The 13,358-nt window shown below is 36.8% G+C and overlaps 1 protein-coding gene across 1 annotated transcript in view; it reads left to right on the forward strand.

Moving 5' to 3' along the window:
• The first annotated feature begins 562 nt into the window (after window positions 1–562).
• Window positions 563–13,358, forward strand: part of LOC139977841 (probable G-protein coupled receptor 156) — a 62,689-nt gene continuing 49,893 nt past the window's right edge. Inside the window, exon 1 of the mRNA XM_071987527.1 lies at window positions 563–848. The gene's annotated coding sequence lies outside the window, so the exon portion shown is untranslated. The remainder of the gene's footprint in view (window positions 849–13,358) is intronic.

Here is a 13,358-nt window from a genome sequence, read left to right on the forward strand (position 1 = left end):
GAAATATTTGATTAACTCACACACTGTTGCTATAGTAATTCTGCCATTGATCTCCAACGCTGTTTACCTCATAATAATTCAATAAAAGCAGATCACCTTGTCATAAAAATGATCGATGACAAATATACAACTATAATTTCAAGGAAACGCATAAATACAGGGAGAAAAAACTGCATGGAAGCTGCATCGACATTTCTTTGCTGGTCAATGTTTTTCATCTGAATAAACAAACTAAGTTCACTCGCAAGTTTTCCGTTAACAAAAAAATCAATTATCTGTGACAGTGAAACATATTATACGCAAATACCAAATGCAATTTTAGAATAGTCTTTCTTTGCTTATTATCCCTATACTATTAGAGATTCAAAGTCTTATCTTAATTTCAACGGATGAAATGAGCTCGTCCAAAATAATGACTGTACTATAGGAAACCTAGACTTTTGCGTGGAGATTCTGGATTGGGCCTACAAAGAAAAAAGAACGAGCTCCACCAGTTTATGTTTTGGTTGCGCTGCTAACTAACAGACTATCAAGAAACAGGACAGCGTATATACAACAACTCTTTAAGTCTCTGACGTAGTAGAACTAGCTCTTTATATTGTTCTCCTGATGCTAGAATGCACCAGTTCATAAAAGATAAATAATAAAAGCGTTTCCTACTCTTTTAGGATATACTCGTGGAATATAATTGTTTTCAGTGTCAAGGTAATTAATTATGTTCCACGAAATGAACTAATTATGACGTCGTCATAAAGGATATTTCGAACTCGTCTAAAACAATTGGAACTCCAAACGGGATCGTTCGAATTCAGTACTTGACATATTGGCATCAAGGACCCATCGAATACGTAAGTTTTTCTTATATTGATTTTGATTTTACCTTTAGCTGAAGCTATACGTAAAGATGCAATAGAGGTATCTTATTGTTTATAGGAATTGGGCAACGTAACCATTGTGTTACATTTTAGTAAATTCATCTATTACTTAATTTATTATTATTGATACATATCTTAAATAAATGTTATATAAATATGTTTCGAATAATAGCACTTGAAACTGTATTTAAATTTATGTATATCCACGTTAGAAATGTAAAACAAAATATGTGGAACTTAAACAATGAAATAAACTTATCCCCAACTTGATAGTTAATTACGCCACACAAATCTGCGTTAAGGATGTTAATTATTGATAGTTAATTACGCCTTACATGTCTGCGTTAAATGATGTTAATTATTTATAGTTAATTACGCCTTACAGATCTGCGTTCAGGATGTTAATTAATTGGTTTGGAAAATTTTCAGAATCTTGAGAACATCGGAGTAAGCCCAAAGGCAAACCTCTAGAATGGACTGTAGGATACAATAGTGATAGTGCGGGCACATGGCGCAGTGCATAATAGTGAGCGTGTGTGTGAGTGTATATATGGGAGAGGGAGGGGGGGGGTGGGTACGAATCAAAATATAATTATTTTGCTTTTCTGTGATATACCCGTTGGTTTCTTCCTATTTGATATAAATCAGGGACGGATCCAGGACTTTATTGCGAAGGGACCCGTGTGAACCTTGTGTTCGTTGAAGCCGGCTCTAATAGTAGAGGGCTCTCTCGTAGAGCCCCTACCCCCCCCCCCAAGTTAGGTGTGGTATGGTACATTCTGAGGCACAGGCTATACATTGGGTATATAGTTATGTTAGTATGTACGATATGGTTTTGCTAATATCAAATTTAACCTGTTCTATGGGTTGAAAAAAGAGGGCGTGTACACCCCGCCCCCCCCCCCCGGATCAGTGCATGTAAGACGTGATAACTACGCTCAGTTAACAATATCAGTTCATATTTAGAGACTGGTACAGACTCCGTTTATTTCCCATCTACCTTGATGACTCTTTGTTTTTTCTTTCTTGCGCGCCAGTCAAACTGAGTCCACCCCCCCCCCCCCCCATGTGTAGGAAGTTAAAATGAGCTAATTCGGACCTGTTGCAAGGATCCAAATCGTATACCTATTTGCAACAAAAATGAAAGAAAATGTTAAAATAAGGAGATACATTTTAACCTGATTTAAAATTGTCCGTATACCAAAAATAGATAGAGAGACAATGAAATGTACATAGGCTTAGGCCGACACAATAATATCAAAACCAAAGAAAACAAATATGGCTACTCAATTTTTTTGATAATTTAATGCAATAAATAAAACTCTGCAACCCATCAACTTAAGAAATTATTTTTCGTTGTACTGATGTAAATTTTGTGGATTAAAATACTATAAGCATATTTATTTATTATTTTTTTTTATGAGACTTTGAGTGTCGTAGAAATACCGTATAAAGTTCATTATCTAACCATGTAATTCAGATGAATATTCATGTTTAAGTTTCCCAAAACTCATCGATAAATTAACGGAAAAGAGGAAATTGTTTATTCGACTTCAGAGATAAATTTATCGATTAAAAAAAAAACACCGATCGAACCGTGAGACGGATTACTCATGTAATACCGTGGCTATTTACATCTGAGTTCTTATTAATAACAGTTTCTAAATTCAGGTTTGATTTTGAAATAACAGCAAGGGGTCGTGGCATTCAGTTCTATAATTAAATACAGATATCATGTGGAGGACTAATATACAGCAAATGGTTAGCGATATTGTTGTCCTATATCATTCGTGACTTACGTATTTTAACGACAGAATGTTCCCAAAATTATCAAACATTCCTCGAAATGTATTTAGTATATTTATTTTGCTATTTTGAAGACCCCCGCCCCTCCCCTCAAACAAAAAAGATACTAATAAATTGATGATCAGAATATGTAGGGAAGAAGAAAAGGCGTTTGAATCCAGAGAAGGAACAGGACGGATTTAATGGGAAATGAAAAACAGCTGGAATGTGTGTTATTATTTATTGGGCACTGAAGACCCTCACCAGTCTTATTGGTCACTCAGCTTTTGAGGGACAGGGTCAGGGGGGGGGGAGGGCTGTTATTAATATGTGCGGTTGGCAGGGGTGGCCTGTTCTACTGCCTTTCTGAAGAAGAAGAAGTTGCATCAAACTTGTTGTGTGTGACAGTGGTTTTTACCTTCAATGTGTTCATGTATGAAAGTGCACTAAACCTATACAGAGAGATCAGTGAGAATGCTTTAGCTCTGCATATGCTGCTAATGTGCTGATCAGCTGTGTCTTGAAAACAGTAAATCATTTTGATTTGTCTCGAAACTGATACATACTAAAAGAAAACACTACAATATATTGCATTCACGTCTTTCTCTGATGAAAAATGTACTAAAACAAGTATATATATAGCAAGTTTAAAATATTTGTCAAACCTCAGCTTTCAATTAGTATTTAACTTCACTCACAACACTGTATACACGGGACAGACATTGTTATCTTTTTGAGCAATTAAGTTAGTTAATTAAGAGCTGAGATTGTCCACTTTCGTTATTGTTATCTACCCAAGAATATATAACGTATGAAAGTAACTCGATAACATAGAAAGGCCAACAAAGAAAGGTCATTCCCCGAAAAAGTCAAAACGTTGTTACGTAACTAACCATGCATAAAGCATTGATTTTCGCATGCAAATATTACTTACTACAGTAAACGTTTGAAGAGCTATCTCGCACTTTGACTAGATTTTAACTGTAAGCACGCTGTAGATAGACTACTGATAATGCATACAGATGCAGTTACGTAACAATATGGAAGGGTCTGCTATTTCCTGGTTAGGCCAGGGAAACATAACAACTCCCTGGTTAGACTGACGGGAGCGGTCGCGTTAATTTGTGTCATAAGAATGTAGGTCTAAAGCCAGGACAACTATATGTGTGTCCGTGTGTGTGGGGGGGGGGTGGGAGGGGGGTGATGGCCTGACGTGGGAATGGGGAGGCGGTGTCAGCACCGGTCCTGGATGTATTAGGGGGGGGGGCACGGGGAAATATACCATAAAGAATAATTCTGAAGGGATCTTAGGAGGGACTGGTGACATAATTGTCCTCGGAGATACCTCTCGAGTCCCTTAAGTTGTATGTTGGGGGGGGGGGAGGCAACGGGGGGGGGTGGGCAATCTGTGTGTAGCCTACAATGAGGTCACCTATCCCTGTAACCAATATATGGCACAGGATGAAAACTTATGACTGGTTATTGTCTCTCAATCACTTTCCATTACACGTTATACTATACATGCTGTCAGTCTATACATTGGTAATTCGTCTAGGACTCTAGGGAATAGATCTAATGAAACAGAAGGAAGCACTGAGTGTAGATTTGAAAATTTCGACAACAGGTTTGAGAATTACTCACCCTTTGAGAGCAGGATCTTGTTTCTCCTCAGGGAGAGTAATAAAGCTGACCCCCGGACGCTTCCACATGTGGGAACGGGTAGTAGATCATTGTGGAACGAAAGAAGCATTAAGCACCCACAAATAGGTCACGGTGGTCTTTTATACAAATCAATTAGCTACAGGTACTTTTAGTATTAATTAACTCCCGTCTTACGACTTGCGCCGGTCTGTGTTTATGCGGAAGTGACGTAGAGAAGAAACCGGCGAAATGTTACCCCAAAAAATCCAAATCACTTTTTAAAGTAAATCGTATAGTATCTTTACTTTCCATTAATATGTACAATTTCTCATCAGACCCCCCCTCCCTCATCCTTCACCCACACACACTTACTGACACATCCATATACAGACACACACATACAGTAAATCGCATACATTCCGTCAGAATTTAAAAAAAAAAACAATTACAAACTATACATCTACAACGAAAAAATGTAACATTTAGAAGTCACATGACTGTTGAAAAATACGACGTCTTTTTAGTAGCACCGACGAAGACGATGGAATGATATAACAGTCAAGTTGTAAATGATTTAAAAATAGGAAAAGTGAAATAATGAAGGAAAAGTGGGCTAGAAAGAGAATATGATTTCACCACCCAGGAAGTTCAAATAACATTTCTTGATCGCTTCCAGTCTGCTAATTTACGGTCTCGTATACTAACTATAGATACGATGGTATCGGAACAAGGTCGAGGGGCAGGGAAACCATTAAATTTAGTCTTCGAGTCCTGTATAAAGTTCAATAATGCATGAAATGGAATTGAAAACAATAAGTCAAGAATCTGCTGTAGTGCTCTCGGAAATGTTAAAAAGAGGCTTATGCGTATAGTCAGAAATGGTAAACTTTAGTTATTGGTAATGGGAGGGGGTGGGGAAGAGGGGAGGTTGAGGTGGAGGGTAGGGTGGGGTGAGGAGAAAGGCGAGGAGAAAGGGAGGGGGGAGGAAGGAGTGAAGTAGGAAGGGTAGGGGAGGAGCAGAGAGAGAGGCTACGGTAGGTGGGCCTCTTGCTAGCCATACCCACAACTCTATTGTACACTAGATTATAAAAGTGTACGGAAAGAAGGCGACTTGTTATCGTATCAGAAATATGACCATCTATAAAATATTTGTTAATAATTTCATATCACGTCTAGTCTGAATGGATTACCATTTGGCAAACTTTAATTTATGTTTTGGAATATATATTTTACTGCAATATGTAGGTAAATAGTATTGTTTTAGCTTTTGCGGTGGTGGGGGGGGGGGTATGGGGGGAGTTAAATTTACAACTTGTCTTTATATAAAAACAACGGTGAATCGGTCAAGGTAATTGCTTGTTATTACTCAACTTTCAGATCGATAAATTTACTTTCAATGTGTTTACAAAACGAAGGGCGCAATACACTTACATAAACAAGTACACGACAGAGCATGACATCTTACAAGTTATTTACATCAGTTTACGGTCTAAATTTTCTCGATTTCTCTCTCCGAAGATTTACCAATATTTTGGGCTTCCGACAAATCCTATTAACCTTCTTTGAATGAAATAATCCCGGAGGATGTTAGATGTTTGATTCTATTGTATAAGCATCAATATCATCTACGTATTGGACTACGGAGCGACTGCCTTGACGCTGAAGTATAGCGTTACCTTATGTATTGTGTATATGTACATTGTGCTTTATGTATTATGTTTTACGTAGTAGTCATTACGCATTATGTGTTACCTATTACGTATAGCATCTTTGTTATATCATAACACTATATATAATACGCACGTTGTGCATATTACGCACAGACCTTTTACGCATATCATTCCATCTAATTATTAGTGAATATTACGCAAAATATACATATTATTGCATATACTGTATATTACGCATGTATGTATGCATGTGACGCGTATTATGCATTGTGCCATATACATATGTACATTACGCACTTTATGCATATTATGCGTATGACGCATATTATGCATATTATGACATGTTAAATTCTTACGCGTATTAAGCATATATCCGCGTATTACGCTTCTTATTCACATTACGTCATATTCCGTACATTACGCATGTCCCAGTTTTACCGCATAGATCCCTTGTAGATTATGAGGTATTCAATTGTGCGTTATGCATATATCACATCGCTTTGTCAGACAGTGGCATGCTAAAACAAACCATCATAGCTTAAAAGTTCAAACCAGCGACAACTCCTGCCCCGATTGATTATTATATGGTAAGTAAGCTAGGCGTATAGGAACACCTATACTATGAAATAGTGATAGGCATTCCGCCTAGTGTTAATGTTATCATATGAAAGACAATAGAATAACTCAAGATTTTAAACATCAGCTAAGAGTGACATGAATGTAACTTCATTTGATGGGCAAAAGGAAAAAAAAAATTAGAACGCCAACGCAGCCAGCTGTTTTAAGTAAAATTAATATGCCATTGACATGCAATATCACACTTAACAGCAAGAGAGAGAAACAGTTCAACAAATACCACCATATTATCAATACTTTGGTCTCAGCTCTAGATATGGTTGTGTGCTTGTACTTTATATAGCTTTACTCCAAATAATTCCTCGCGTACTATACTCCAGGAAATTAATCACAGTGAGTATTGCTTGTAATGTCACCACTGGGCAGATGGTCTTCGAGAGCGTACATATATTTTACAATCTTCTTGGGCGAATTTGTCTCGTTATGTGATACATAGGAAATGTTTACTCAGCTGTCAATATACTCTGAATTCAATCTTCTTCAAAATTATCATTCATTTTGTTTTGTAATAAATATATTATTATATTGTATAGTGGATCAATGATATTTCTCCATTACAAAGAAACAAGAAGATAGTTTACCATCATCTCCGTTACTATGGTGATGCACAGGGGCGTAGCGAGCGGGGGGTGTGGGGGGTGTCACACCCCCCCAATAATTTGGTCGCTGTCGGCAAATTTTGGGTCTGTCGGCAAAAGGAGAAAAGGTGAAGAGAGCGGAAGGGGAAGAAAGAAGGAAAGTTGAATAGAGAAAGGGAGAACGGGAGCTTCTTCCGTGCCAAATTTGACTTAAAATATGCACCAGATTGCATCTAAGGACGTTTCAAAACTAAAAAGTTTCCAAAGGGGGAGGGGTAGACCTCCTACCCTTAGACCCCTCCCCCATTTGAGTCACCACTTCCAGATCCGTCGGCAAATCAAATTTGACTTAAAATATGCACCAGATTGCATCTAAGGACATTTCAAAACTAAAAAATTGCCAAAGGGGAGGGGGACACCCCTCCCCTTAGACCCCTCCCCCATTTCAGTCACCACTTCCAGATCCGTCGGCAAATCAAATTTGACTTTAAATATACACCAGATTGCATCTAAGGACGTTTCAAAACTAAAACATTGCCAAAGGGGAGGGGGACACCCCCTCCCCTTAGACCCCTCCCCCATTTCAGTCACCACTTCCAGATCCGTCGGCAAATCAAATTATCCACACCCCCCCAACAAAAACCCCTTCGCTACGCCCCTGGTGATGCAAGTATTTATTATGATATTGCCAGATACATTCATAACTTCTTTTACAAACAACTTTGAAAATTGTACGTCGTAAATCGTAAAATCATTTCATGTGCATGCTTTGACTTAGCCTGTTACTTATAATAGTGAAGAAATTTACAACACCTTCTAAAGAGATTTAGAACTCAACCAAGGCTGTAGAACACACTTCTTCTGTTAAAGTTTCAACACTCATGTTGGATACTGGTAAACAAGGGGGGGGGGGGAGGGAGGGCTGGAGGTGGGAAGAGGAGGACGGTGAGCGAGGGGGAGAACGCGTTAGATTTTTCACATTTCTGTTCAATCTCCTTATAAGCGATGTCTAATTTACTACACACTACGTTGCTTTGTCAAACTGTTGGGTCGAGTCGAGCTTGTTCGGTACATTTTTCATGTATTATCTTTTTATGTATCCAATACTTTTATCAAATACTTTTCTCTTCTAAGATTAGGGAAGAGATCAGTGCATTGTCTTTCCACTGTTGGAGAGGGGTGGGGAGGGGGACGGGGGGGGGTGGTGATTCTTGCCATGTATGTTACTGTGACTGCATGACATCTCGTCCCAACTTGGCAAAGCTTCTTCAGAGAGTGAATAGTTTTAGGAAAAACGATTTTTCTTAGCCTCATTACATATAGCAAAACAACAAAATGGGAGATAGCAATGTAAGGTTTATTGTACAAAATAGAAGTAATCAGGCGAAAAGGGTTTTTCTTGAAGACGGGGGTATGATTCCTGTATATGCCTATCTATAGTTTGCTTATACCCGGGTGTATTGTGATATGACCATAGATATTGCTCATACCCCCCAATGGCCCCGCTGTATTCTCCTGGCGCGTCCAATATGTCAATTGAGTTAATTACGCACTGTGACGTCATCGGTGTTAAGCCGTTGCTAGCTCAAGTTAAAACACACATGTGAGGATATTAACATTAGGCCTGAATAAAGGTGTAATGACAGGTTCATCCTGTTGACCTACATGGGAAACATTTCTCTTCAATTAAGAAGGTGTGAGAAGTGATGAATAAACTGACTCCACGATATCTTATCGGTTTCTTCTTCTTGTGCGATTAATAATAATAATAATATTCCACTTTTATATAGCGCTTTATACCAGCAATAGGTCTCAAAGCGCTTTACAGACGATATAACCCTCCAGGCCGCTGCAGTTATATACTGCGCCCAATGACATGTTACCTCACAGGTACCCCTGGGTGGAGAGAGGCAATCGAGATAAGCATCTTGCCCAAGGACACAACGTAGTGAACTAGGCAGGAGTCGAACCAGCAAATCCTTGGATCACGAGTCCGACGCCTTAGCCAATCGTCCACCACGCTCTCAATTAATTGGTTTTGTAAACAGAATAGGGAAGGGTATTCGTTTTATGTACAAGAAGGAGTTACAAAGGATTAATACACCGATGATAACATATCTTATCGGTTTCTTCTTTTTCATGTTCGGTTAACCAGTGTGATTATATATACCGAATACCAAAGGTTATTCGCATTTGTACTTGTACATTCATTCGTGATGGTCGATGCCAATGATATATATATATATATATATATATATATATATATAATATATATATATATATATATATATATATATATATATCATATATATATATATATATATATATATCATATATATATCATATATATATCATATATATCACATATCATATCATATCATATCATATCATATATATCACATATATATCACATATATCATATATATCATATATATATCATATATATCATATCATATATATATCATATATATATATATATCATATATATATATCATATATATATATATCATATATATATATATATCATATATATATATCATATATCATATCATATATATATCATATATATATCATATATATATCATATATATATATATCATATATATTATATATATATATATATATATATATAATATACATATATTGAAATAATCCGCACCACAACACAATAACAACATGTGATATAATAAATAGATTATACAGTACCATCTCGGTTTCTTCATCATGAGCGGTTAGTTGTTATCCGGTATACGGTTACACGGTTTTACCAATAGGTGATCTGAATAGGGATGGTCTCAAATGTTTGGGCAGCTAATAATGCTGGAAATAAAAACTTTACAAAAACAATTTTTTTTTTCTAAAACGAAGAGTAAAAATAATCAAAAGGAGACAACCTCTATAGCTTAGAGGATTTTCCATTTTTCTTACCAGACGAATAATTATAATCAGTCAGTATGATCAATTATTAATGAATGATTCCATTCAACAACGTTATTTAGATTCCTTCTGTGAGACCCCCCTCTCCCCTCTCCCCATCTCTTTTGATAGAAGTTCTGAACACTGGCAAATATCAAACCAAATTCCAAATCTTTGCAAAGAGTAACATTTTAATAGGTAACATTTGGGACTAACTCGTCGGAACTTCAGTTCATTTCTCACTGAATTTATTAAAAAATAAAAAGGGAAAAAAAATCATTGGAAAATAAAATATGTCCATGTTTGATATTGTAACACCCTTAGCAGATAGTTTAAAGCTGTGTGAATTAATGAAACAAGTTTTTCTTGTTTGAAAGAGAGAGAGAAAAAAAAAAAACCTTTTAACATCTGTATTGTGAATTTCACGTATTGGATTTACATTATAATTTAGGAAAGTATCTTTTCTTTTGTCTTTTTCTCCATTTTTAGAATTTAATATTTTCTTCTTAACGTCGGCTTTCATTCAAAGAGTCGTTACATTAAAGAATTGACAATTTCATGTAGTTGTTTTTGCGGCAAAGAAACCTTTTTATGCATATTAAAATATCTTTGAGTTATGGTTGCTACGGTTTCGTACGGAATTATGATCAGTCTGAAGAAAAGAAAGATGGAAAACTATGTATGCCTAGTAATGTATCATCCCGTAAGATAAAAGGCCTTAATAAGATCTCTAAATCCTTCTATTTATGGCTGACGTGCTCGTAATTATAATCAGCTTCTCAGAATGACAACCGCAGCCGCCGCCGCCCTCGATGTTACGTGTAGATAGGTATAGACAAACAAATAATGGCTAAGAAATCACATGTTTGTCAGCAATTAACTTGCGCGCCCATTCTCAGAAGGGATTCGTCATGAAGCCGCAGTTACTATGGTAACGATCGCACAGTAGTATAAACTATTAGCAAGGATGGATTTGATACCCCTAGTCGTTATACTCATCCCTGACGAATTTGCTGAAACTCTAAATGAATTAGTTTATATAATGCTATAGCGCATGATTTCATTATTCACTATTGTCTACGAATCTTCAATGTTTGAATAGCTGCTTAAAAAGTACCTTATTTTGCCATCAATTATTTGAATTATGATTTAGTAATTTGATGAAAGGCTTGACGCGCGCGAAAGAGCGAGCGAGCGTTATAAAAAAACATACAACATGATTGACAAAACACATATACACCACACACGTACTTCTTTAAAAAAAAAATTATTTATAGCTCATAGAAACGTTCGCAATAAAATATTTTATTCTTTCCAAATCTCTCGAAGTCTTTCATCTCAAAAGTACAACCAAACTTGGATCAGGGATTTAACAACTCCCTGGTTGTACAAAACTGAAATTGAAATAGATTGGCAAAATTGTTTTGAAAACGCACATGGGCTATAAAACTTTCCATGGAACAAGAAAGACACGATTTTACTAACTGTTCTTGATTTCGGGCAATAGCTGGTGCAATGATAGTCTGACCAGGCTGACTCACATTTCAAAGGTAGTCAGAAGTGATGGGTTACAATGCTGGCCACCACTTTGTGAAAGCATCGGCTAAAACAGCAAATACAAGTATATAATCACTGATCTTGAACTCGTGCATTGCTTTTTGAAATGATAGTCTGACCAGGCTGACTAACATTTTCAGCCTATGTAGTCTACAATGGGTTACAATGCTGGACAACACTTTAAGCACAGCATTGGCTATGACAAAAAACAAAAGAAAGTTTGAAGTCATCAAAATTGATCTCCAGCAATACCGGTAGTAGTTAATCGCCTTAGCAGGCAGACTCATATAAGGGTCAGATGTAGTCTGAAGTAGTTAGCATTTTGAAACGGAGTTACCAGGCTAGGTTTGTTACCGACAGCATGGTGTAATATTGAACAAATAACGTGTTAGGCTTTTATCCGCATTTCAGTACCAATAGAATTTTCCAGCATATCGGCTTAGCAAATCCAGCACAATAATTGGAAGAAACTGATATTGGACTGGTTGGTAACTTGATGTAAACATTTAATAAAATTCAATTTAAAAATTGACATTTTCTTGAACTTCCGAAGTTTTTGTCTCGAAACTCGCTATTTACGTCTGCGTATTCGTTAAAAGGAAAAAACACTCTAGGTTCCCCATTAACCTAATATAAACAGGTTAACCTCAATTAACGTCAGACAGATTATTCTTTGAAATCTTAGACACAGTCGTCAGTGCTTTTAAGTATGTGCCTCAGAGGTCGCCCCTTAATTCTATGGAACGCGATTTGCATCACAACAGAACGTTTTACATGAGCTGAGTCACGTTTTGTGAGCCAATTATTTACGCGGGCAATTTGTTTATGTACAGCGACGGAGAGAGAAGATTTAAAAGAAAGTGGCATCCGGCATTTCAAAGATTTTTGATTTCTAGGTTATATACACGTCAAAAATATATGATTCGCAAAAACAGAGCTATGCTGCTTTTTCTGTTATCTTTAAACATTGAAAACAAAAATTAACTAAAATTACCCTCAAACCGCAAAGAGTTACGCACAAATACACACACTCACACATAAACGTATATAGAACCCTGGGTCAAGCTGTTGTTGGAATCAAAATGATTTCCTTCATTGGCACTTGAATAACGTTTTGTAAGGGGGTAATGACAAGAAATTGCATGTAAATGTTGCCATCATGGATGGCGTGAGTGGGTGTATGTTTTTACCGACCGTATCGTTTGTAAACACAACATTTCGAGAAATAGGGTACGGTAATCTGGGATGCATTTATAGGCCTATTTGATATGTAAATGTTCCCTATAGGCGTTTATGCATACGAAAAAAAAAAGTTTCTTCTAAGGTGAACAACCACTTGATGTCAGCAGATGGGCGGAATTTGTGGGAGACTTTAAACGTGATATCTCAAGTACTGAATACAGCTTATCAAAGATCAGGGCCGTCCGACACCGGGTGGAGGAGGGAGCCGGGCAATAGTCAGCCCCCCCCCCCCCGGTTATAACATCCACAGCAATGACTTTCACGCAGTCATTATTCCACTACATGTGGCAGTATTTTTGCAACATAAGAACACATATTACTGCAACAGCGTCATGTTGTAATCCCGTTATTACATACAATGTATGCGGATAAATAAACCATGTCCTTCAACTGTATGCTTATATATATATATATATAGGCTATATATATATATATATATATATATAGGCTATATATAT

The sequence above is a fragment of the Apostichopus japonicus genome, chromosome 12 (assembly GCF_037975245.1).
Source record: "Apostichopus japonicus isolate 1M-3 chromosome 12, ASM3797524v1, whole genome shotgun sequence".
Classification (NCBI taxonomy): domain Eukaryota; kingdom Metazoa; phylum Echinodermata; class Holothuroidea; order Aspidochirotida; family Stichopodidae; genus Apostichopus; species Apostichopus japonicus.